At 47.1% G+C, this 23,474-nt stretch overlaps 2 long non-coding RNA genes across 3 annotated transcripts in view; one reads left to right on the forward strand and one right to left on the reverse strand.

Annotated features, from left to right (window-relative positions):
* Nucleotides 1–651: 651 nt before the first annotated feature.
* LOC115942663 (uncharacterized) lies at nt 652–13,606 on the reverse strand. The gene is made up of 3 exons (XR_004077267.2): nt 13,488–13,606; nt 2,989–3,069; nt 652–869 (listed from the first exon to the last, which is right to left on the reverse strand). It is a non-coding gene; the product is annotated as an uncharacterized LOC115942663 (long non-coding RNA).
* Nucleotides 13,222–23,474, forward strand: part of LOC115942662 (uncharacterized) — a 16,643-nt gene continuing 6,390 nt past the window's right edge. Inside the window, exons 1-2 of one of the 2 annotated variants that reach the window (XR_014141498.1) lie at nt 13,222–13,394; nt 14,499–14,647. This is a non-coding gene — a long non-coding RNA (uncharacterized LOC115942662). Of the gene's footprint in view, nt 13,395–13,478; nt 13,533–14,498; nt 14,648–23,474 lie in introns of those variants that run through there. The other variant, XR_004077266.2, reaches the window with a different exon arrangement.

Consider the following 23,474-nt stretch of genomic DNA (forward strand, 5'->3'; position numbering starts at 1 on the left):
CCGAATGAGCCACCCAGGCATCCCTATTATTATTATTATTATTATTATTATTGAAGTATAGTTGACATGCTGGGAGATCCTGCATGTCCCCTTGTGCTAAGCATGTTGAAGGATGGGTCAACACATCCTCATGGGAGTAGATGGTAGTTTGGAACTAAAATGTGGGTGTGCCTTGTAGTCCAGCAAGTTTTGGGCTTAATCCCGTTTCCTGTTATCTACTACTACATAAAAGATACCCCAAAACTTGATCCACCCAGATGCCCAATAAATACATGGCTTAGAACAACCATGTATTTATTGGGCGCCTGCGTGGCTCAGTCGGTTAAGCGTCCAACTCTTGATTTTGGCTCAGGTCACGATCTCAGGGTTGTGAGATTGAGCCCCACATTGGGCTCTGTGCTGGGCGTGTAGCCTGCTGGAGATTCTTTCTCTCTCTCCCTCTGCCCCTTCCCCTGCTGAAGCTTGCGCTCTCTCTCACTCTCGCTCTCTCTCTCTCTCAAAATAAATAAATAAAACCTTAAAAAAAAAAACCCAACCACGTATTTATTATTCCTCACAGTTCTGGGGGATAACAGACTCAGATATACAGTTCTTCCTTGAGGTTCTGAGTTTGGTTGCAGTCAGATGGTGGATAAGGCTGCACTTACCTGAACCTTCTTCACTCACATGTCTGCACCTGGGCTGGAGTGGCCGGAAAGCAGCTGTGGGCTTCCTTATGACGCAGTAGCAGTCTCTGAGTATGAGGGCTTCTCGAAGCTAGCATTGCGTCTGGCTTTCCCCAGAGCTCATGTTCCAGGAGCCCCAGGTAGTAGCTCCAAGACTTATTAGGATCTAGCCTCGGGAGTCACACAGGGTCATTCCACCGTTTTCTATTAGACAAAAAGCAAGTCTCAGGGTCAGCCAGGATCCAAGAGCATGAATACCAGCGCACTGGGGAGGCCATCTTTGGCAATGAGCTCTGGGAGTCTAGCACTACAGAGCAGGCGAGCTCTTAGTTTCAAACAGCGGGTATTAAAACAGGTCTCATAAGTGAATGGCACCCCCAGGCACAGCTCATGTTAAACCAGAGTGGTTTTAGTGCTATGACTATATTAAAAAAAAAAAAGGAAAGAAGAAAGAAAAGCCATTGGGCGCCTGGGTGGCTCAGTTGGTTAAGCGACTGCCTTCAGCTCAGGTCATGATCCTGGAGTCCCGGGATCGAGTCCCACATCGGGCTCCCTGCTCAGCAGGGAGTCTGCTTCTCCCTCTGACCCTCCTCCCTCTCATGCTCTCTCTCTATCTCATTCTCTCTCTCAAATAAATAAATAAAATCTTTAAAAAAAAAAAAAAAAAAAGAAAGAAAGAAAGAAAAGCCATCAGTTGTGAAGTAAAATTAGGGAAAAAGAACCTGTGCCTTCAAGTCCGAAGCCCGTTGAGAGTTCCCAGAAGTCCCTGTTAAAATCTTCCCCGAAGTGAACTGCTTCTTCCCTACTTTCTAGTAAGTCTGGTTTTTTTTAAGCACTAGTGCTTCAGATGAACAAAACATGTCTTATTTTCTGTTCTGAAATGGTTTTTCCTTCATGCTTTTAATTTTTAAAAAAGATTATTTATTTGAGAGAGCGAGAGAGAGGACAGGGAGTGGAGCAGAGGGAGAGGGAGAAGCAGACTCCCTGCTGAGCAGGGAGCCCAAAGCAGGGCTCAACCCCAGCACCCTGAGACCATGACCTGAGCCGAAGGCGGCAGATGCTTAACCAACTGAGCCACCCAGGCGCCCCCCCTTCGTGTTTTTAAAATATTATTGCAAAATCACATTTTGTTTCCTACTAATTTTTAATGACAAGAGACGGGTATTTCAGCCATAGTATGAATTATATAGAATTTTGAGGTCTAGCCTAGGAATCTAACAGCCACTTTAAACACTGCTCTGGGGTGCCTGGGTGGCTCAGTCATTAAGCGTCTGCCTTCGGCTCAGGTCGTGATCCCAGGGTCCTGGGATCGAGCCCCACATTGGGCTCCCTGCACCGCGGGGAAGCCTGCTTCTCCCTCTCCTATTCCCCCTGCTTGTATTCCCTCTCTCGCTATGTCTCTCTCTGTCAAATAAATAAATAAAATCTTTAAAAAATAAAAAAATAAACACTGCTCTGGTTTTCGTTGGGAAAAAGCATTCCAAGCTCCAGACCACAAACTTTAAAATGGCATTTTGTGGACACGTCCCATTTGTATCTGACTCCTGCTCATTTGCTTTTTTCTTCCATGGAGTTATATCATGAACTTGGGGTTGGTTGCGTTACATTAAGGTATTGAAAAGCATACTTGATGGGGGATTTAAGGAACATTCTGTGTTGGTTCAGGACCAAGTTGCTTGTGTCCATGCCATGCTATCTCTATCAGTCAAAACCTTTAGCCTTACTGTAAACCAGAGAAGGGCAGGAATTTCCCTGGAGGAACAATTTTCAATTTAAACAGAAACTGCCGGGGCACCTGGGTGGCTCAGTCAGTTAAGCATCTGCCTGCGGCTCAGATCATGATCTCAGGGTCCTGGGATCAAGCCCCGCATCGTGCTCCCTGCTCAGCGGGGAGTCTGCTTCTTCCTCTCCCTCTGCCGCTCCCCCTGCTTGTGCTCTCTCGCTCTCTTTCAAAATAAATAAAATCTTTAAAAAAGAAATAAACAGAAACTGCCAGTTAACATTGCTGGCTAGTTCGGGGACACTACTGTGTGGGCTGGTGACCTCTGGGGTCATTTTCCACATTTATCTGCTTTCCCTCAGCTGTGCCCTTCCAGCTGCTGGTATCCAAAGGCTGAGGAGATAGTGGGAACAGTTGTGACAGCAACAGGGCCCCCAGCAGGAAGGAGGGACAGTAGTGGACCCAGCCTGTCGGGGACTCTGCCACACTCCTCAATAAAGCCCTGAGGGACAGGACTGAGGCCCAAGACTAATAAAACCCGTCCCTCCCACAGCTCCAAGTACAATGTTCTACACACATTAGGCTCCCAGGAAGCCAACTGACCGTCAGTGTTTCAGCTGGACAAAAACGGAGATTCGCAACAGATGTTATTTCCTTTACAAGGAGAATCACCTCGGGCTAATCCTAGAGAAATTAGAAATAGGGTTTCAGTTACTCACAACTTTCTGGAATCCCTAATGTGTCCGTTATGTAAAACCAGAAACGCCTTTATGCAGATGTTTGTTAATTACGAATGGTTTTTATTCAGACATGCTCATTTCTCCTCAAATTACCCAGAAAATTGGGGCATGCTGGTGGGGGGGGAGGGGGCAGACTTTGGGATGAACTACAATTCTTTTTTTTTTTTTTAAGGGATACATCATTTTATTTATTTATTTTATTATTATTATTTTTTTAAGATTTTATTTATTTGCAAGAGAGAGAATGAGAAACAGAGAGCATGAGAGGGAAGAGGGTCAGAGGGAGAAGCAGACCCCCTGCTGAGCAGGGAGCCCGATGCGGGACTCGATCCCGGAACTCCAGGATCATGACCTGAGCCGAAGGCAGTCGTTTAACCAACTGAGCCACCCAGGCGCCCAGGATGAACTACAATTCTTAAACATTCACAGGACATTGAAATTTTGACTTAAGCTGGGGACGAGAGGCAATCTTTGGAAAGAGCCCCCAAATATTTTACCCTGCTGTCATTCAGTTGCACGGACTCTCATCACTGCCTGGAAATTAAGCTGTCACTGTGTCAGGTCTCCTAAACAGGCAAAGAGCAGAGTCATCTTCTGTTGAATAGCACCTGTCAGTGGGTTGCCAAAATCTGGAGAAAATTCTCGGGCAATGTTGACTGTGCAACCCCCAGCTAGAGCACAGACCAGCTTCCGCATGAGACTCAGGAAAGCCTGAGATGTGATATTCCATCTAGCAAATCACAAATATCCCCCTCCCAGTCTCCCCAAAAGATAACACCCAATGAGTATTGACCACAAGAGGAGGCAAGGAAATATGTGTTCTCACGAGCTGCTGCAGAAGAATAAATTGCAACCAACCTTTATGGAGAATAATTTATCAATATCAAAATCCTTAAATAAAAGTGTTTATACCCTTTAATTAAAAAATTCCAATTCCAGGGACACCTGGGTGGCTCAGTCATTAAGTGTCTGCCTTCGGCTCAGGTCATGATCCCGGGGTCCTGGAATCAAGTCCCGCATCGGGCTCCCTGCTCGGCGGGAAGCCTGCTTCTCCCTCTCCCACTCCCCCTGGTTGTGTTCCCTCTCTCGCTGTGTCTCTCTGTCAAATAAATAAATAAAATCTTTAAAAAAAAAAAAAAAAAAGAGCTGTCTGTCCATAGTCTGGATGACTTCTACCCTGTGGATTCAGTCGCTTTGGTTCCAGTGGCGCCAAGGTCCCCTTGGCCACTCCAAGAATAGGCTGGGCCTGCCCATGAGCCTCTGCAGATCCATGAACCCACACAGGTACTTTGAAAGTGCCCTAAGGTTAGTGTCTCAGGATGACATCAACTGAGAAGTGTGGGTGGAGAAGATCACAGTGTTCCAGAATCCTGCCCTCAAAGACGGGTACTGAGAGTGAAGCGTGGAGGCCACTGTGCAGCCTCCTAATGAGCCATGGCCACTTGATGCTCCCAGGGCATTGGGGAATATTTACTCACATGATTGGGTTATTTGGATGCAGCCAGCGTGATCCTGAGACTTTGAAAATGAATACCAGGCAGTCATCGTTGAGCAACCTGACTCAATAGGAGAATAAAAATGAGGAGAGCAGAAAGTAGTCACTGGAAAGGACTGGAAAACCACAGTCACCAGGTTACTGTCAGGGACCGGAATCCAGGGACTTGGTGGCGGAATTAAAGAGGGACCCAGAGCTTCAAACCACGGTCCCACTGGACCTGAGGCGTTGACCTGGGAAGAAGGCCTTGGGCATGGGCCTCATGCACGGGCACGGACTGAGGCTGAGGAAGGCTGTTAAGGCCAGTTTGGGAACACTTGTATCTCTTGCTCATGAATCAAAAGCTTGCTGATCAAGGGGTGTCTAGCTGGCTCAGTTGGTGGAGCAAGCGACTCTTGATCTCAGGGTTATAAGTTCGAGCCCCACCTTGGGTGTAGTTAAAAATAAAAAAATAATTTTTAAGATTTATTTATTTGAGAGAGAGCATGAGTGAGAGAGAGAGAGAGAACGAGAGGGGGAGGGACAGAGGGAGAAGCAGACTCCCCGCCGAGCAGGGAGCCCAATGTGGGACTCAATCCCAGGACCCTGGGATCATGACCCGAGCTGAAGGCAGACACTTAAATGACTAAGCCATTCAGGCGCCCTAAAAATAAAATTTTTACGGGGCACCTGGGTGGCTCAGTCAGTTAAGCTGACTCTTGCTTTTGGCTCAGGTCACAGTCTTAGGGTTGTGAGATCGAACCCTGCATGGGGCTCCATGCTGGGTCTGGAGCCTGCTTAAGATTCTTTCCGTCTCCCTCTGCCCCTCCCCGCTCGTGCGCGCACCCGTGTGTGCTCTCTATTAAAAAAAAAAAAAAAAAAAGCTTGATGATCATATGGGCAACAAAAAGGCCATAAGAGTTTCTAACCCGGAAAAGGGATGAGATCTGACCTGACTTAGAGAAAGCAAACTAGAGATGGGAGGGAGGTCAGAGGAGGCAGCGGGGACCGAGAGATTTTCGAGCCTTCGAACACAGAGGGTCTGCAGAGGGTCTGGGGATAGGCCGACGACGGTAAGGGCAGGGGAGGAGAAGTCAGGGGCCTTAGGAAAGTCTCTGAGGTGACTTGCCCAGGACACTGTTTGGATGACTCCATCCACCAAGACCACAAAGACGTGAGACAGCCAGTGGGAGGACATAACGAGCTGCTGCAGATTTGTTCATCTGAGGAGCCTGCAGGCATCCAAGTGGAAATGTCCAGAAGGCACTAGGAAATGGGAACGGGGAGTTACTGCCGAAGTAGCCAGATGACGTGGCTGCTAAAACAAACACATCAGGGCTGCGTTTATAGCTGCATAGTATGTAGGCCTTGTTGTTGTGACTAGCGGGGGGCAGGGAGTGGGCATAGTTTCAGACTGACGTTAGCAAGCCAGCTCAGAACAGGACCTGGGGATGGGGGTGGGGGGAGGGATGCGACCAGGATGGTAGGAGAACTGGAAATCATGTTGCAGACCCAAAAGAAAAAACTAGATGCCATTGTTTCCCAGAAAACGAACTCTAGCCTGAATGTTCGGTGTGTGACAGGATATGAAAATGGAAGCTTCTACACAGCTACTAAGCAACAGTAAATATGAACTCTCCGGGTGAGGTGCCAAACTGGCAGATATATATACAGATCTACAAAGGAAATGGTCCTCAGACCTGTTCAGCTACTCTGGGGGTCAAGGATAGGGAAGGTCTGAGAATGGGAAGGGGAAAAGAATTGAAGAGATTTGAGGCAGAGGTGGGTAGTAGTTGCTGTGTCCAAAACCCCATCTACCCCCCAAAAACGACAGGTTATGTGGGGAAGGAGGTATGTGGGGGAGGTGATGCCTTTTAACCCAAAGCCAAATGAGGGGTCCGTCTGAGCCTGTCTCCGCACCACCCCTCAAAAGCAGGGCCTGAGAAAGGGGCTTCATTGTAGAGTTTATTTTGTGGAGTTGTCCCAGGGAATGGGAGCGGGGCGGGGGGGTGGGGGGCAGGGGGCAGGAAAGATTGAACCAGGGAAGGTTCACCAGTGCTGTAGGTAACTGGGCCCTGATATCACCGGGGACTTTCTGAGGAGCCATATAAAAGGTACCTCAGAATTGTCTGCCTGGTGGGGGGGTGGGATGGAGGAAGACTGAATTTATGCACAGACTCCAAATTCCGAATCGGTCAAGGGTTGGCCCCAGGGTGTTTGCACACATGTCAGAATGCCACAGTGGGTCCCCCCAGCCCCCATTCCCCACCCAGCCACAAAGAAACCTAGGGCCAGAGTGAGTGGTGTCAGCTCCACACTCTAGAAGGCTAAAGTAGGCCCTGGACTGGGGTCTGCTCCCACCCAAGACTTCTTTTCTTTTTCTTTTTGTTTTTTTTTTTTAAGATTTATTTATTTATTTTGAGAGAGAGAGCATGAGCAGAGGGAGGAGCAGAGGGAGAGTCTGACGTGGGGCTCGATCTCACAACCCTGAGACATGGCCTGAGCCAAAATCAAGAGTAGGACACCTCGCCAACTGAGCCACCCAGGCGTCCCTCCCACCCAAGACTTCTAAAGGGCAAATGACAGCAAGCTCACTGCCACTGTGGCCAAGAGAAGGAGCACTGTCCCACGGCATCGGCTTACCCTTCCGGAAGCCTGTTGGGAGAAAGGTTGTCTGGGTGTTTTCTTGGCCCCAAAAGAGACAGCCTCCTTGGGGTTGTCTTAGAGACTACCCAAGAGGACTTCTGGGGTGGGGGTGGGGGGGCAGGAGGTGAGAACACATAAAGAAGCTGGAGGGTAGTGCCCAATGCCCAGGGCTGAGGGAGGCACCTCGGTATCCACAACCTCAGGAGAGGGTGACAGTAGTGAGAATCTTTGAAGAGCCCACAAAAACTCCCCGGGGAGAAAGCAGCAGCCTTAGACACCTGCCAGACTCAGAGAGAGTGACAGGTCGGGGGCGGGGGTGGGGGGGAGGCGGGGGTGTAAGGTGGAGAAATAGACGGGAAGCCAGCCACACCCACGTAACTGCTAGAGGGTTCCAACCAGAAGCAGGCTTGAGCCAGGGGAGATGAGGAGGTATGATTATCTTGGACCGGATATTCTAATTATGGAAGAGAGGCCGTACTTGTGACTTGGAGGGACTAAAGGTTGTATGTTGCCTCAGACTGTGCGGAAAAATCACTGGGCCCACTGGAGTATTTATCCTGTAATGGGGTTTATTTATCGAGTGTAATCGTCAGGGTTCTCCAGAGAAACAGAACCAATGGGATGTATGTGTATATAAAGAGATTCATTACAAAGAATTGGCTCATGTAATTATAGAGGCTGGTAAGTCCCAAGGTCTGCAGTCGGCAAGCTGGAGACCCAGAGAGCTGATGGTGTAGTTCCAATCTGAGTGACAGCAGTGCTGAGACCCAGGAAGAGCCAAAGTTTTAGTTACAGTTCGAAGATAGGACAAAAATCAATGTTCTAGTTTTAAGGCAGTCAGGCAGAAAAAAAAAAAAAAAAAAGGCAGTCAGGCAGGAGGAGTTCCCTCTTCCTCAGCCTTTTTATTTTACTCAGGCCTTCAACTGACTGGATGAGGCCCTCCCACATTAAGGCAGGCAATCTCCTTTCCTCAGTCTACCAATGTGTTAATCTCATCTAAAACCATTCACAGACACACCCAGAATCATGTTTGACCAGATAGCTGGGTACCCTTAGTACCTATCACCCAGATTTAAAAATTATCTATTCATGGCCAATCTCATCTCCTCTATTCCTTTACCCACTTCCCCACCCCTAGAATGCTTTGAAACAAATCTCAGATAGCATATCATTTCATCTGCTGATTTTTCAAAATGTATCTCTAAAAGTTAGAGACTTTTTAAAGACTTTTGTTTTTTTTTTTTAAGATTTTATTTATTTATTTGACAGAGAGAGACACAGCGAGAGAGGGAACAGAAGCAGGGGGAGTGGCAGGGGGAGAAGCAGGCTTCCTGCAGAGCAGGGAGCCCAATGTGGGGCTCGATCCCAGGACCCTGGGATCATGACCTGAGTCAAAGGCAGATGCTTAACGACTGAGCCACCCAGGCGCCCCAAGACTTTATTTTTTTATGTAATCTCTACACCCAACATGGGGCTCGAACTCATAACCCCGAGATCAAGAGTCACATACTCCACCGACTGAGCCAGCTGGGTGCCCCTAAGAGTTAAAGACTTTTTTTTTTTAATTTTATTTATTTATTTGTCAAAGATATATATAGAGAGAGTACAAGCAGGGGGAGCGGCATAAGCAGAGGGAGAAGCAGGCTCCCCACTGAGCAGAGAGCCCTGTGTGGAACTTGATCCCAGGACCCCGGGATCATAACCTGAGCCAAAGGCAGACACTCAACTGACTGAGCCATCCAGGCGTCCCAAGAGTTAAAGACTTTAATAAAAGAACATAACTACAATACCATTAAAAATAGTTAGTTCATACCATCAACCATTTACTCAGTGTTCACATTTCCCCAATTGGTTTTATACAAAATCAATAGTTTGTTTGAATTAAGATGCAAACAAATCCTATTGATGGCATGTTTCTTAAGTCTGTTAGTCTCTACATTTACCCTCCATTTCATTTTTTTCTTGTAATTTGTTGTTGTTGTTGTTGTTGAAGAAATTGGATAATTTGCCCATAAGAATTCCCCATAGTCTGTGGAGCACCTGGGTGGCTCAGTCAGTTAGGCGTCTGCCTTTGGCTTGGGTCATGATCCTGGAGTCCCAGGATTGAGCCCCACATTGGGCTCCCTGCTCAGGGGGGAGTCTGTTTCTCCCTCTGCCCCTCCCCCTACTCATGCTCTCTCTCACTCTCTCTCTAAAATAAATAAATCTTAAAAAAAATTCTCATAGTCTGAAGGTTGCTTAGTGCATCCTCATGGTGTGATTTGACATGTTCCTTTGTCCTCTGTATTCCCTATAAATTGGTATTTAGAGCTAGGCCAGTGCTGTCCAGTAGAACTTTCTATAATGACAGAAATGTTTTATATCTATACTGTCCATTTTGGCAGCCACTCGCCACATGTGAGTACTGAGCACTTGAGATGTGGCTAGTGTGACTGAGGAATTGGATTTTTAATTTTATGTAATCTTGATTCATTTAAATATAAATAGGCACATATGGCTGTGACTACTGTATTTGGACAATGCAGATCTAGAGGCTTGATCGGGTTCAGGGTTTTTTTCTTTTTAAAGATTTTACGTATTTATTTGACAGAAAGAGAGAGAGTACAAGCAGGACAAGCAGGCTCCCGCTGAGCAGAGAGCCCGACGTGGGGCTTGATCCCAGGACCCTGGGATCATGACCTGAGCTGAAGGCAGATGCTCAACAGACTGAGCCACCCAGGCACCCCTGACTCAGTTTTGTTTTGTTTTGAAAACGACTTCAGGGGCACCTGTCTGGCTCAGTTGGAAGAGCATATGACGCTTGATCTCAGGGTCATGAGTTCGAGTTCCATGTTGGGTGTAGAGATTACTTAAATAAATAAACAAACTTGAAAGAAGAAAGAAAAAGAAAGAAAGAAAGAAAGAAAAAGAAAGAAAAACTACTTCAGGTGGTAACATGTACTTCCATCATCCACCACTGTATTTAGTCCAAATTTGTTTCTTCCTGTCTGCAATCAGCAGGCCCCAGAGGTACCTATACTTTTTATGCATTTCTCCACAAGCCACAGGGTGGCACTGTGGGCCTGATCTCCTCTGAGGGGCCCACCAGCACCATGGACACAATTGCTAAGCCAGGGCCCAGCTATGTGGCAATTTTTCACTTCCTGTTTTGTTTGACTCTATCATGTTCCTTTCACCAAGCTTATACAATGATAGACTATTTCTTCATTTCACAGGTGAAGAAAGTGGCGCGGGGAGAGGAACAGGCTGCTTCTCAAAGCTGTGCTCCCCCTCTCAGTGAAGAGCCCCTCCCAAGAGTCCCATCGGAAGTGGGCAGGAGGTAGGCGAAAGGTTATACAGCTGGTTAGTGGCAGAACAGAGATGGAACCTAACTCTCTCTTGATGACCACACTCTCTTCTTTCTTCTATCAACACTGAATTCCATAATAGATTTGCAGATGTCGAACCATCCTTGCATGCCTGCAATAACTCTGCTTGACCATAATGTTTTAGTGTCTTATACACTGCTGCATTCAACTTGCTAATATTTTATTCAGAATTTTGGAATTTGTGCTCATAAATGAGTTTAGTCAATTTCCTCCTTATCTTGTTATTGTACTGATCTGGTTTGGATATCAGGATTCTAATAGCCCCATAAAATGAGCTGGGCAGTTTCCCCTTCTATTTTATGTAACAGTTTATATAAGGATTTCCTATTTTCTGAAGATGGGGTAAAACACATCCATGAAAAGTATCTGAAGCCAGTGGTCCTGTCCCTTCCCTTTCCTCCCTTCCTTCCTTCTCTTTCTTTCTTTTGTGGAGGGTAGAGTAGGCACTGGGAGAGGATTTTTACTTTCATCTTTTTAAGAGGTTATTGATTTATTCTGACATTCCATTTCTTTTTGAATTCATCTTGTTACTTTACATCTACAAGATTGTCTCTTTCAGTTAATTTTCCAAATTTATTGGCATGGTTGTTCATAGCGATCGCCTATGATTTTCAAATCTCTTCCAGCACCTCTCCTCTCCACCCTGCTGGCTCCTGTCCAAGTCCTGTGCAGAAGGCCCGTATAATGACTTTGTATTCCTGATTCTGAATGCCAACCCCAAATGTGCAGTAAATGTATATTGTCCATATATTGATGAGTTGGGGAGTGTTAACGAGATGTGGACAGAAAACCACAGTTCTTATGGCTTACAAAGGATATTTACTTTAGTTTTCTCCCCCCATGGGAAACACAAATTTGCATAAAATATGTCTTGGTTTTGTCACTGCCATGCTTAAGGAAGCCCCTATAACACTGAGTCTAACTTGTTTGCCAGGCTCTCAGGATCCTCCATAACTCAGTGTGCCCAGTATTGAACTTAGACTATGGAGAATGCAGAGACAGTAACCACAGCTTCAAGGCGTGCCTACCACTAGTCCGGAAGTCATAATATACAAAAAACAAGTAAATTATGTGCTAGCCCGCCAAGTGCTGCTGTGGAAAAGACAGCGGGAACCCCAGGGCAAGGGGAGAGTTGGACTAGTTGGGGAAGGCCAAGAAGGGATTGGCGAAGCAGAGGAGCATAGAAAGAGTTTTAGGCAATAGAAACTGCTAGAAGAAAGGCAAAATCAGTGGGACAAAGGCACAGAGGCAAAAAGCACTAAAGGGTACAGAATATCAGAGGGGCTCGGCCTAGGAGGGCATCTGATTATAGATTATGGACATGGAGGGGCGCCCGGGTGGCTCAGTCGTTAAGCGTCTGCCTTTGGCTCAGGTCATGATCCCAGGGTCCTGGAATCGAGCCCCGCATCGGGCTCCCTGCTCCGCGTAAGAGTCTGTTTCTCCCTCTCCCTCTCCCCCTCCCCCCCCCCGCTTGTGTTCTCTCTCTCTCTTTCTCTTGTTCACTATCTCTCTCCAATAAATAAATCTTAAAGAAAAAAAAGAAATTTGAAAACATTATGCTAAGTGAAATAAACCAGACATAAAAGGACAAATATGGGTTGCCTGGCTGGCTCAGTCAGAGGAGCTTGCAACTCTTGATCTCGGTGTCTTGAGTTCAAGCCCCACATTGGGTAGAGATAACTTAAACAAATAAAAACTTAAAGAAAAAAAAAGGACAAATATTGTATGATTCTACTTAGATGAATTCCCTGGAGTAGCCAAATTCACAGAGACACAAAGTCTCTGGGTGCTAGGGGCTGGGGGGAGGGAGGGAAATGGGGAGTTAGTGTTTAATGGGGACAGAGTTTCAGTTTGGGAAGATAAAGTTCTGGAGGTGGTGGTGATGATTCCACAACAATGTGAATGTGCTTAATGCCACTGAACTGTGCTTAAAAGTGGCCCAAATGGGGGGCGCCTGGGTGGCTTAGTCAGTTAAGTGCCTGCCTTCAGCTCAGGTCATGATCCCAGGGTCCTGGGATCAAGCCCCACATCCTGCTCCCTGCTCAGCAGGGAGTCTGCTTGTCCCTGTCCCTCTGCTCCTTCCCCTACCCATGCTCTCTTGCTCTCTCTCAAATAAATAAAATCTTTTGTAAAAAAATTTTTTTTTAATTTTAAATATTTTTATTTATTTATTTGACAGAGAGAGACACAGCGAGAGAGGGAACACAAGCAGGGAGAGTGGGAGAGGGAGAAGCAGGCTTCCCGTGGAGCAGAAAGCCCGATGCAGGGCTCGATCCCAGGACCCTGGGATCATGACCTGAGCCGAAGGCAGACGCTTAACCGACTGAGCCACCCAGGCGCCCCTGTAAAAATTTTTTTAATGGGGGGGGCACTCATAGTTGTCAGCGTGCTGACTTTAACTCAATAAACTCGCGGATCCAGAAAAAAAAATTTTTTTTTAATTTAAAAAATGGTTTAAATGGTAAATTAAAATTTTTAAATTGGATAAAATTAAATTTTTACATTTTTACATCCTATACAATGTTATAAAAATATTTGCTGTTATGTATATTTTAGCACAATAAAAACTAAAATATAAAAAATAAAATCAACGCATTCTCCTATGTGAGAATACATGCATCCATCCTGAGGACTATAAGCCAGAGCGAGCACGGGATATTTCTGGAAGGTGGAAGCACAGAGAATTACACATTTCCACCGTGTTTGTCTTCCAAAGAGCATGTAATTTTGTCATCACAAGATAATTAAAGATGAAAAAACTCCAACGGAGCAGGATGTAAGGTAATGGATTACCACGAAAAGGGCCTGTGCTCGGCTGAAAGTCACCTCAGGGGAGGGTTTTCCTTCTCGGGAGGAGGGAGGAGGTCGGCTTACCCGGAAGTCCCTGGAGATGGCTGAGAGGCGGGGAGCAGACAGAAGGTTAGGGCTCCGCAGGTCCTGGTGATGCTTCCCCCTGAGCAGCGAGGACTCGGAGGCTGGCAGCCAGCAGAGCAATGCACACCCCCAACCTGGGCCTTAGCCGGGCTGGGGACCTGGGGGGCGGGGTGGGGGGGTGAGGTGGCCAAGTGCCCAGCGGCTGAGGGACACGCGAGCAGAGGCCCCGAGAAACAGCACCCGGCGGGGGACGGGGAGGGGGGGGAACGACACAGGCCGGGCATGGGGGCTGCACAGCGGCCTCCCCGCACAGCAGAGACCGGCTGGCCTACGCATCCTGCAAGGCCCCTCTGCCTGGTGGGAGCTGCCGGCGTGGTCCAGGAGGCTGGGAGGGAAGCGGCCTTTGAAATGTTTCTCCCCCAGCTTTGCCCCCAGGTTGCTAGGGTAAAATCCATAAACACACCGACCGGCTTCATTACTGATTAATGAGCTCCAGCTTTATGTCCGACAAGCCTTGGACTCGAACCAGGTGGCTGGCTTCCCGCCTTTCCTAACAGCAGGTTCAAAGCGGCCCGCTTTCCCCCCGCCCCTCCCCCGGCCCCAGGCTCCCACAGCACAGTCGGGTAGAAAGATACCGAACCCGGGCCTCCTCCTTCGCCGCCGAAGGTCGGTGAACTCTCTGCTCACTCGTGTGGCTTCGTCCGCCTGTCTGGTCCTTCCTGATTCAGAGGCCGGCGGGGTGGGCGGCAGTGCCCCTTCCCAAACCTGACCCGAGCACCCCTGCCCTTGAACCCATCCTCATCAGCCATCTCGGAGGCATTTCGCAATTTCCCTCCTTTTTTTTTTTTTTTTAATAATCTCTACACCCAAGGTGGGGTTTGAACTCACAACTCCTGAGATCAAGTGTCACCTGCTTTACCGACTAAGCCAACCAGGTGCCCCTCTGTGTTCTTTTTTAAGATTTATTTACTTTCATTTTTTTTTTAAAGATTTTATTTATTTATTTGACAGAGACAGCGAGAGAGGGAACGCAAGCAGAGGGAGTGAGAGATGGAGAAGCAGGCTTCCCGCCGAGCAGGGAGCCTGATGCGGGGCTCGATCCCAGGACCCTGGGACCTGACCTGAGCCGAAGGCGGATGCTTAACGACTGAGCCACCCAGGTGCCGCAAGATTTATTTACTTATTTTAGAGAGAGTGAGAGTGAGCCCCCGTGCAGGTGCCTGTGGGCAGGGGGAGAGGCGGAGGGAGAGGGGGTGTCAGTCAGAATCTCCAGCAGACTCCCAGCTGAGTGGGGCTGGATCCCTCAACCCATGAGTTAGGACCTAAGCCGAAATCACTAGTCAGACACTTAACCGACTGAGCCAACCAGGTGCCCCGTGTTCTTTTTTAAAAACTAGTTTTATTAAAGTAGATGCTACATACAATTGGCTAAGTGCACCATTTTGATGAGTTTTGACAAATGTATGCACAGGTGTAACCACTATCACAATCAAGGTATAGATTTTATTACCCTAAAAAAGTTCAGTTGTGTCCCTTCCCAATCTGCTCCTGCCATCCCCATCCCCAGGCAACCATTGATCTGCTTGCTGTCACTCCAGAATAGATTTGTCTTTCTATAGTTTTGTATAAGTTCAATTCTATATTATGGACCCTTTGGTGTCTTGGTTTTTTTGCTCGGCGTGCATTTTGAGATTATCCATGCTGTTGTGTGCATGAATGGTTCATTCCTTTTTCTTGATGACTAGTATTCCATTGTATGGATATAACACGATTCTTTTATCCGTTCACCTGTCAATGGGTATTTGTGCCATTTCCACTTTTTTTTTAAGCTATTATGAATAAAGCCACGGTGAACATTTGTATACGAGTCTTTCTGTGGACTCATTTCTCATTTACCCATTTCTCTTGGGTGATTAAGAGCAGAATAGCGAAGTCATATGGTATTTCTATGTTTAAATTGCTAAGGAAGTGCCAGACCATTTTCCAGAGTTGCTGAAACATTTGACATCCCCACCAGCGGTGTATGAGAGCTTCAGTGGCTCCACATTCTTGTTAGCACTTGATATTGTCAGTCTTTTTCATTTTAGCCATTCTAATTGGTGGGTAGTAGCATTCTGTTTTCCATTCTAATTGGTGGGTAGTAGCATTCTGTTTTCCTTTAGCTTGTTATCATGAAATATTTTCAGCACGTGAAATATTAGGATCACGGGATTCCGGGATCATGACCTGAGCTGAAGGCAGATGCTTAACTGACTGAGCCACCCAGATGGCCCCATTTTCTTCTTTTTAAACAGCTTTATTTACATGTAATTTACATACCACACAATTCACCCATTTAAAGTATATAATCTGATGCGTTTTAGTATATTCACAGATAAGTGCAACCATCACCACTTTGGGGTCTTTTAATCCTCATGAATTTGTTAAAAATTGGACACTTTTTTTTTTTTAAAGATTTTTAAAAATTTATTTGAGAGAGAGAGATCAAGAGCAGGGGGAAGGGGAGAGGGAGAAGCAGACTCTGTGCTAAGCAGGGAGCCTGATGCAGGGCTCGATCCCAGGACCCTGGGATCATGACCTGAGCTGAAGGCGGATGCTTAACCAACCGAGCCACCCAGGGGCCCTGGACACTTTAAATAATGTAATGTGACAATTCTGGAAATCGGAGTCTTCCTTGATCCAGGGTTAGTTGTTGCTGCTGTTTATCCTTGTTGTTTGTTTCTGAGCTAATTCTATATGGTATATTCTTTGTCGTGAGTGGCCGCTGACGTCTCTGCTTGCTAGCTTAGTGGTCAACTAATGAATGGACAGAGATTTCCTCAAGTGTCTGGAAGCAGTAAGTCCCCCAGTCATTGCCAGCGGGTTCTGTGGGGAACCATGGGTGCGAAGACACACTTTCAGCACCCAACCAGGCAGTCGACAATTCTTCCTTAGCCTTAACTTCCTGCTTGCACAAAGTCTGGACGTCAGCCCGAGCTGAGAGATTAGGGCTTCCCCAGGCCTTTCCTGGGCATGTGCACAGCTCTACGCATGCAGGTGGCCTTCCAGATTTCCAGGAATATGTCAGAACTTTTCTGAGCCCCCATGGACATCTTCTTCCATAGCTCTTCCTCCTCTTGTCCCTGCCTCTGCTGACAACACCTTCAGCTGAATTGGGACTTTTTAGGTCATAGGAAATAGTTACTCCTCCGTGAAGTCAACTGTAGGTCCCATGTGGGGCAATCAGAGAGACAGGTCTTGGGGCCTTGCTGGGCCACAAGAGGCACAAAGGAGCCCAGGCTGCAAGAGCCTGAGACCCCTCTCGTGGCCTCTCCCTCGCTCCTGGGCAATCTGCTGTCTTCTTTCCCTGATGACTACATCCTCTGCTTACTCATTTCATTCATCCTTTCTGTTCCCTCATAACTTCTGCTTACTCATGGCCCACATCATGACCTTTTAGCTTCTGCTCCCATGATTAACTGATGAATCCCCCAGCATGCCCTGGTTTCAATCACCAAGTGTGAGAAAATCTCCTTCTCTGGGCTCATCTTCTCTTAGGCCCCCTCAGAGGATGCCACTCCTCCTGTGGATTTACTTATCTCAAGTCCGGGGCTCACCCCAGTCCAATCAGCTATTGCCAAGGGGGTAGGGTGGAGTCAAGTGTTTCACTACAAAACACCTTCCAGGAGCTATGGGTGCGACACAATTTCACTTGGTGCTGAGCATTTGCCGACACCATGAAAGACATGTCTAGGACAGTCACATGCTATGGCAGAGCATAATGATTAAGAGCACAGTGTCTGAAGCTAAACTGCCTCAATTTGTATCCCAGCTCCTTCACTTCCCAGTTATGTGTCCTTGAGCAAGTTAACTTCTTGGGACCTCAGTTCCCTTATCTGTCAAATGGGAATGGTGATAATCATCATACCTACTGCAGGAGGGTTAAATGAATTAGCACATGTAAAGGGCTCCGTGTAAATGCTAGAAATCATTATCCAGCCACTGAGGGTAGAAAATGCAGACTCCTTTCTCTCTCTTTAAATCTCCCACGTCCGATGTTGTTAACGTTCTACCAATTCTATAACCCAAATCCTTTTTTCTTTTTAATTTTTATTTTTTAAAGATTTTATTTATAAAAGAGTGCACGCGCGCACTAGCGTGCTCACAGAAGCCGGGATAGACGTCAGCTGCTCTGCAAGCAATGGGGGTGCTCTGCTCCCTGGCAGTGCCCTGGGAAAAGTGGCCTGACCCAAGAGAGCTGGCTAGGTGGCCCACCTGAGGGGCTGGACTCCAAGCTCCGGGACCTCCAGCCTGAAAAAGATTCCTAGACCCCCTGCCATCAATCCAAAGCACTGTCTTGGAATAGCCATAGGCTCCCAAGCTGATATGAAGGCTGGATTCCAGTATATTGACTTCAAGAAGTACATGTTTGTTTACACTGAACATACATTTTCATGGTCCAGAAATATCCATGTTTCCCATTACTAGCCCCCCACTACTCTGAATAAAGGAAACTGGGAGGCCAAATTATTTTGTGGGAAGTTTGCTTAGCAAAAGTGGTGGACATGAAAGAGGACTTCAGCTGCCTCCATTTTATTGAATGATTGATTGATTTTTAGAGAGAGAGCATGAGCGCACATGCCCTGGGGGGGAGGGGGAGAGGGAGAGAGAGAGAGAGAGAAAATCTCAAGCAGGCTCCACACTCAGTTCAGAGCCCAACGCAGGGCTGGATCTCACCACCCCGAGATCATGACCTGAGCCAAAATCAAGAGTTGGATGCTTAACCGACTGAGCCACCCAGGCGTCCCAGCTGCCTCCATTTTGACCTCACACTTTCTAGTTGGGTTCTTTCCAGCTTGTTTCTTGGCTCAGGTGGAAAACCCCAGGGCAAAGCATACCCTGATGGGAAATGAAACTACCCCCTCAAGCAACAAGGACTGCCCTGAGCCAGCAAGATCCCCGCCCATGGCTGACTCCAAGACAGTGACCAATTTGACCTTCACTGCCCACCTGCACATGCCCACCCACCCACGTTTTTTTCTTTTTTTTAAAGTTTATTTTTTTTAGTAATCTTTGCACCCTATGTGGGACTCAAACTCATGACCCTGGGATGAAGAGTCACAAGCTCTTCTGACTGAGACAGCGAGGTACCCCCCACTCCCACATTTTCCTTATATAAACCTGGAAGTATTTTTGGCACTTTGGAAACGGTCTTTGAGGCCCTAGTCCACTGTCTGCCCGGTGGTGGCCTCACTGAAATAAAGTCCTTTCTTGTTTCCCCTTCACTCGTTTCTCTGCCTTTGGGTTTTGTCAGTGGCCAAGTGGCCAGACCTGGTCTGTTTGGTGCTCTTGTACCCCTGAGCCCTGGCTACAGACAAACCTACCCAATCCCCTTTCTCCTCTTCCCCCTTGCCAACAGTACCCTGATATTACTGGAAGCAGCAATATGCCAGATAGAAAATGACATTCCCAGACTCCCTTGAAGTTGGGGATGACCACTGAGATGTGAACGGAAGTTGGTGGGTGAGTTTTCTAGGAAAGGTCTTTGGTTCTTTGCCCTTCCCCTACTTCCTGCCTAGAATGTGGGTGTGGTGATGGACTCCTAGCAGCCTGGTGATCTGAGGGAGGGAAGCCCTGCCCTGAGGATGAAGGAGTAGAAAGATAGAAAGAACAGGGCTCCCAGAGGCCTATGGAGCCACCTTGTCAGCCTTGGTTTGCTTATCCCTGGACTGCTTTTAAATGAAAAAGAAATAAACTATCTTGTTTAAACCACTAGTGTTCTGTTTAACAGCCACACCTAATCCTAACTGATAAAGTGAGCACAAAATCAGAGTACAGGCAGGAGGATCACCCAGAGGGATAGTTTTTGCAGGCCGGGGTATGAGTGCAGAGCCCTAGCCGTCCCCTGCAGAGGCCGCCTATGGCAGGAGCCTCAAAGATGGCCCCTGATATTGGCCTCGGGGTACTCCTTCTCTCATACATAACCCTCCGCAATGACTAGGGCGGGCAGTGTAGCTAATAGGATGCTGCCGAAGTGACAGTGCGTGACTTCTGACGTTAGGCCATAAGAGAAACTTCTACCTTGTTCTCTCTTGGGTCATTTTTTTCTGGGGAGAGCCAGCTGCCTTGTTGTGAAGACACTCCCACAGCCCTAAAGAGAGGCCCACGTGGTGAGGAACTGAAGTCTCCTGCCAACAGCCAATGTTGACTTGCCAGTCATGTGAGTCAGCCATCTTGGAAGTGGATGCTCCAGCCCAGTCAAGTCCTCAGAGACTGCAGTCCAGACTTAACTGCAACCTCTTTGGGAGACCCCGAATCAGAACCACCCTGGGAGCCACTACCAGACTCTGGACCCACAGACACTGTGAGATGGTAGAGTGTTCAGTGTTGTTTTAAGCAGCTAAGTTTTGTTACACAGCTGTAGCTAACCAATACCCCACCACACAGGGACCTCTCGGTCAGCTTGGCTCTTGCCTCTGGCAGGTGGAATACTACCAGCGGACTCTGGAGCAGAGCTTCCTGGCCAGAACGCCGTGGCTTCCTAGCTGCTGGGAATGGGTGCAGGTCCGCCCCAGCAACTGATGGTTGTACACTTTCTTCTAATTTTATTTGGATTTTATACAAATTCTATATTTTCTATCATCACCAAATCCTTTTTTATTACCATAATTATATACTTTAAAGGAAATGGAATTGTTTTTCTTTTTTTTTAACCAAGCTTTTTATCAACACTCTGAAATGAATGATGCAAATGTTATCATTTTCTGTGTGTGACGAGGTTAGGAAGCCCTGGTCAACACTCCCTGTTGACCGTTCCCTTCCGCAACATGTTCTCTCCTGGAGCGGGGTCATCACGTCATTGCCTTCTTGGACATGTACTCACATTTCCCTGAGACTGCCACTCTAGTGGACTTGGCCATGGCCCACATTTCTCAGCTGAACCCTCAGACTACAACCTCTTGTGCTGGACGGAGGGTTGGTTGGGCTGGTTGCAGAAGTGGCCTGTTGATGGCTCCAAGCCTACAGATCCTTCCTTCTCGAGTTTCCCGCATTGTCTATGCAATCAGCTCCACCTCTCAGAGTCACACCATCTGGTTAGAGCATAGTCAGGGCTGAGGATTGTTTTGTAGCCTGGGGGAGCTCTGGGGGAGGAAAGCTGGCTAATCAGAAATGGCTGGTAGCTGTACTTCCCCTTCTCCTTTGTAGCATTCCTGGTTCTCAAAGTGAGGTTCCAGGACCACCAGCAAGAGCAGCACTTGCAAACTTGTTAGAAATACAGATTCTCCAGGCCTCCCCCTACACCAATTGAATCAGACCCTCTGGGGGCGGGGCCCAGCACTTTGTGCTTTAATGAGCCCTCCAGGGGATTCAGAGGCAGCTCCTGTGAGAACTTGCAAAGCTCTCTTAAGTCTGTAGGGGGATTGGATGAGAGTGCATCTTTCCTCTTAACTGTAAAGTCACTCAGCAAGGGTAGCGTTGACCATTGACCAGAGCAGCCTCTGTGGCCCTCTGGGATCTCAGCACTGCGAGGTAACCCCTAGAGCTTTTCCAGGTTGGGGACGGGGTGGGGGTGGGGGTTACCAATCTCTTAGGAAACTGGGTAGACAGAGATGGGCTCATCAACACAAGTTGAGTCCCTCTGAAGGGTGAGATAACAAGGTGAGCTTTTTAGTATCTTTTTTTTTTAAACCCCAGGTGCAGAGGGGCGAATTAACAATACTCTGTTTGTGTCAGATTAACAACACTGATTCCCCATGAGGCCTGTTGTGTGCATGTGTGCATGGGTGCGTGTGTGTATTCATCTGATCTCTGTTCCCGCCCCCCTCCCTTTCCCCATAGACAGTCATTTTAATGTAGATCTTTTCCTTTGAATGGGCTCTTTTCCATAAACATGGTTTTTTGGGTTTTTTTTTTTTAAGATTTTATTTATTTGAGAGAGAGAGATACAGAGAGCTCTAGAGAGAGCAAGCACAAATGGAGGGGAAGAGCAGAGGCAGAGGGAGAAGCAGGCCTCGCCCTGAGCAGGGAGCCCGACGTGGGGCTCGATTCCAGGACCCCGAGATCGTGATCTCAGCTGAAGGCAGCTGCTTAACCGACTGAGCCACCCAGGCGCCCCAACGTGTTTTTTGTTTTAATGTGAATTGTATAGCCATGTAACACACATATGGAAAAATGCACAAATCGTAAATGCACAGCTGGATAAACTTTCACAAAATGAACACACCTTTGTAACCGGCTCCCAGCGGGAGAGAGCGAGCGAGAACATGACCAGTGCTCCAGAAGCACCTCGTGCCCCTTTCCAGTCACTACCTCTCCAAGGGTAATTCGTTTCTGGACTTCTAACGGCACAGGTTACATTTCCTGTTTTGGAAATGTATATGAATGGCACCTGTACATAGTTTGAATTTACATTAATGGTATTGGCTTATACATATCATCCTGTTTCTTACCCTTTTTTTTCACTAAAGATTAAGTTTTTCAGGGGCGCCTGGGTGGCTCAGTCGTTAAGCGTCTGCCTTCGGCTCAGGTCATGATCCCAGGGCCTGGGATCGAGCCCCGTATCGGGCTCCCTGCTCCGCTGGAAGCCTGCTTCTCCCTCTCCCACTCCCCTTGCTTGTGTTCCCTCTCTCACCATCTCTCTCTCCCTGTCAAATAAATAAATAATCTTTAAAAAATACTCATGAAAGAAATTGAGGAAGACACAAAGAAATGGAAAAACATTCCATGCTCATGGATTGGAAGAACAAATATTGTGAAAATGTCTATTCTACCTAGAGCAATCTACACATTTAATGCAATCCCTATAAAAATACCATCAACTTTTTTCAAAGAAATGGAACAAATAATCCTAAAATTTGTATGGAACCAGAAAAGACCCCGACAAGCCAGAGGAATGTTGAAAAAGAAAAGCAAAGCTGGCGGCATCACAATTCCAGACTTCCAGCTCTATTACAAAGCTGTCATCATCAAGACAGTATGGTATTGGAACAAAAACAGACACATAGATCAGTGGAACAGAATAGAGAGCCCAGAAATGGACCCTCAACTCTATGGTCAACTAATCTTCGACAAAGCAGGAAAGAATGTCCAATGGAAAAAAGACAGTCTCTTCAACAAATGGTGTTGGGAAAATTGGACAACCACATGCAGAAGAATGAAACTGGACCATTTCCTTACACCACACACAAAAATAGACTCCAAATGGTTGAAAGACCTAAATGTGAGACAGGAGTCCATCAAAATCCTACAGGAGACCACAGGCAGCAACCTCTTCGACCTCAGCCGCAGCAACTTCTTCCTAGAAACATCGCCAAAGGCAAGGGAAGCAAGGGCAAAAATGAACTATTGGGACTTCATCAAGATAAAAAGCTTCTGCACAGCAAAAGAAACACTCAACACCACCAAAAGACAACCTATGGAATAGGAGAAGATATTTGCAAATGACATCTCAGATAAAGGGCCAGTATCCAAAATCTATAAAGAACTTATCAAACTCAACATTCAAAGAACAAATAATTCAATCAAGAAATGGGCAGAAGACACGAACAGACATTTTTCCAAAGAAGACATCCAAATGGCCAACAGACACATGAAAAAGTGCTCGACATCACTCGGCATCAGGGAAATCCAAATCAAAACCTCAATGAGATACCACCTCACACCAGTCAGAATGGCTAAAATTAACAAGTCAGGAAACGGCAGATGTTGGCGAGGATGTGGAGAAAAGGGAACCCTCCTACACTGTTGGTGGGAATGCAAGCTGGTGCAGCCACTCTGGGAAACAGTATGGAGGTTCCTCAAAAAGTTGAAAGTAGAGGTCCCCTACGACCCAGCAATTGCACTACTGGGTATTTACCCCAAAGATACAAATGCAGTGATCCGAAGGGGTACGTGCACCCCAATATTTATAGCAGCAATGTCCACAATAGCCAAACTGTGGAAGGAGCCAAGATGTCCATCAACAGATGAATGGATAAAGAAGATGTGGTATATATATACAATGAAATA

This window comes from Leptonychotes weddellii, chromosome X (assembly GCF_054177405.1).
Source record: "Leptonychotes weddellii isolate Sample4059 chromosome X, ASM5417740v2, whole genome shotgun sequence".
NCBI lineage: Eukaryota > Metazoa > Chordata > Mammalia > Carnivora > Phocidae > Leptonychotes > Leptonychotes weddellii.